Raw genomic sequence first — 3,685 nt, 5'->3', positions numbered from 1 at the left:
CAGAGCTTCAAGGGAAATACACATGGAAGAACGAAACGCTTGCAAAGCAACAGATTTACCAAATCAACCCTCTTGATCTATGGAATGGCTTCTAAGGCAGCCGAATTACTCCCAAATCCAGCTGGATGGTTGAGAGGCCCAGTCATGTTGGTTATGTGGACTAGAATTTATATGATTTTGTGCTATAAGTGCTTTGTGGACAAATGAAAGACTTGTCCAGCTACTCATACATTCTCCTCAACTGCTCCTTTTTCCAGGTTTTGCAGAATTTTAAATGTAATATGCATTCTCTTTCCTTAAAAGTCTGATTTTTAAACGAGCCTCTTTTTATGTATCTCTTACTTGATAGCACTAGTCTTGGTTATGAAACAGCAGTATCTAAACCCAGGGAAAACACCTTCCTCGATGATCACCCCAAATCCAATCCCCACCCTAACAAAAACCTGGCCAACTCTAAGATGCTCTGAGGAAAAAAAAATTGTTTAGTCTTAAAGGAATTGGAAAACCAAGCTATACTTGTACCTGGATTCCATAGGTAACTCTCATTTGGTATATAGCTTGTGAATTGAAAATAAGTGCAGGAAGCTTTTTATTATATGAATACTCTCACAGAACCTTCTTAATTCGAGAACTACACTACTATTAAGACAGGGTGATATGACCCCATGAAACATTGGCTGGGGGTAAAATATGGATTTTTATGTGTATAATAAAACTTGTGTAGGTTGATGGGTGCTTTTCATTTCTAAGAAAGGCAGTTTCCTATTGGATGGGGAAAAGGGAACTTAAAGGAGCAGTAAATAATTGAGTGGAATAAAACCCCCGTCAGAAAAAAGCAAAACAAAACCCCATCAGCTTATGATAGTTCATCTGACTGTTGATCACTTTTTAACCTGTTGACAGGGAGGACATCTTCAACTCAAACCTCCTTCCCTGCTTAACCGAAAGGGGATAAATATACTAACTCCTAGGAAAATATGGCAAAGTAGGCATTTTAATTGCTGTTTTAGTTTCCTAGATATATGCAGTGTAGCCTTTTTTTTTTTCTTTTCCTAACCACATCTGTCCTAACAGCATTACATTTTAAAGTATAATGTCCCCTTTCAATCACTGTGACTGCTAACTTTATCATCTGTGAAAGTTTCCCAGAGGTTGGTCTCTTCAGAAGCAGAGACTTTTCTTAACTGGTCTATCAAGATTCCCCCCCCCCCATCAGGGGATTTGTCTAAAAACAGAGTTATTTTTACATTTTTTTTTCCTTAGACACTTTCTAAGCAGTGTGGATTTTGCCTTAGCACATTTCTTCCTTACCCTTGGGTGTTGTTAGAGTTTAGCCAGTAGAAATATGGAAGGCCCAGGAGGATTCCATGGCCTCAGGGTCATTGTAAACCACTTTTGCTATTTACATTATAAAATGAGGTGATTAAAAGCCAGTTGAGAGAAAAATGCTTCCCTGATTGTGTTGCAGGTCGCCATTACCTTGCAGAAAAAGAGCACAGCTGGGGTGAGCTTTGATGCCTTCAGGCCTGATTTTTTGATAGATTAGAAGGAATCTGTCTGAAAGTTTTATTGATAAATTTATTTTCTCCGTGTGTAAGGAGCACAGTGGACAGCAGGTTTCTTCAGGTAGAGCAGCGGTGAAAAAAAAAGGACTCAAAGAGCATGTTGTAGAGAGAGTGGGGTAATTGTAAGTCAAAGGCAAGTATATTGATGTTACCATGGTACCCCTTTGGAAGTACTTAATGTCTGCAGTGTTCAATAGTGGACAGTTAGATGAGTAAGATTTAAGAGCTACTGTTTCCCTCCCTCTAGGCTTGGGAACACTCTCTATAGCTACTATAGAGCAATAAAATGAGATTTTAAAGTATCCCACATGCATTATGTATGTAACTTCTGTATTTTAACACGTAACCTTGAGGTTGGTTACTTCTTAGACCTACCTCATCCTCGTTCTTCCCCAAGTTGTCATTCAATGTCACGATTCTTTCACTTTCATGCCCTTCATCAATAAATTAGAAATTCTTTTGAGCACAGGAACCAGGTTCTTTTCTGTTCGTACCACCTGACGCATGCTTTGTACCTGTTAGGCATTCAACAGAGATTTTAAAAATAGCATATAATGTGAGAATGCATTTTACAGTGTTGGGGAATTATACAGGGGATAACCTTTTATATTTAGCAATACCTGTATTATATGAATGACTGAAAGTGTCACACTTGGTCATTAAATGTAGATCTTTGTTGTTGTCTTCACAGTCCTGGCCTTTTGCTCTTCTCTTTCTATTTTTTTCTCCTGCACAGCTCATCATCTCCCACAACTTGAAGCAGTCATCTCTGTATTGATGACTCTAACCTAGAGTTTAAAGCTTGCCCTCTGGTCTGATTGTGAAACCGAGTGGGACTCTGGGGGGCCCTCCTGGTCACAAAAGCCTTTCAGTGTCCCTCATTTCTGGTTTGTAGGAAATAGACTGCAGCCTCTTAGACCTTCCCTGAGTTCCAAAGGGCAGATTCAAATAGTTGCTAATCAGGGAAGGGAGGGAATGCAGAAACAATAGTGCAAAAAAAAAAAAAAAAAAAGAAAGGAAAGAAACAAACAAACAATAGTATAGCCTTGGGGCAGGATCCTGGTTCCTTCTCAAGTAATATACATAACAGTATATCTTTGAGGGCTTCCCTGGTGGCGCAGTGGTTAAGAATCTGCCTGCCAATGCAAGTGACACGGGTTCGGGTTCGAGCCGTGGTCCGGGAAGATCCCACATGCTGCGGAGCAGCTAAGCCCATGTGCCACAACTACTGAGCCTGAGCTCTAGAGCCCACAAACCACAACTACTGAGCCCACGTGCCACAACTACTGAAGCCTGTGCGCCTAGAGCCCATGCTCCGCAACAAGAGAAGCCACGACAATGAGAAGCCCGCGTACCGCAACAGATAGTAGCCCCGGCTCGCCACAGCTAGAGAAAGCCTGCGCACAGCACCAAAGACCCAACACAGCCAAAAATAATATAAACAAACAAACAAATAAATAAATTTATTAAAAAAATATATATCTTTGAGTTATTCTGCAGGAACTAAGGCCCCCAACCAGGTGGAGGATGGTAACTTCAGGCTGAACAGGAGATTCCTGGAGCACTGCCCTGTTACCTCACCACCAACCAATCAGAAGAAAGTCACACACCCTGCAGCCCTCACTCCAAATTTTGCCTATGAAAACTTCTCCCCGCAAACCATCCTGGAGGGAAGAGCCACGTGTCCTTGCTTGGCCCTGCAAAAAACCTTTCTCTGCTCCAAACTCTAGCATTTTGGTTTGTTTGGCCTCCCTGTGCATCGGGCACACGAACTTTTGTTCGGTCAGTTTCTACTTATTTCTTGCTACCACCTCAAACTGAGTTGTGTCCAGAGCTCTTGCCAGAATAAACTTTCTCTTCCTAAATTCCCTGTTGGCCAGTACTTTTCCCATTCATCAGTTTGGAAATGGTTTTATTTTTGTTCCTCATTACTGCCTCTCTGGCTTAATTTTGCTACATTTTGTACACTTGTTATCTCTTGGATTAATTTCTTTTGTATTCTTGTTGTCAACCACTCATTCTAGACATGACCTCAAACCATGCTTACTTTGCAGCATCCTGATTAGTCTTTTTGGCTCAACTCACTTTCTTCTTTAGATTAGGAGTTGACAGACCTTTTC

Source organism: Delphinus delphis, chromosome X (genome assembly GCF_949987515.2).
Source record: "Delphinus delphis chromosome X, mDelDel1.2, whole genome shotgun sequence".
Classification (NCBI taxonomy): Eukaryota; Metazoa; Chordata; class Mammalia; order Artiodactyla; family Delphinidae; genus Delphinus; species Delphinus delphis.
This window is presented reverse-complemented; position numbering follows the sequence as displayed.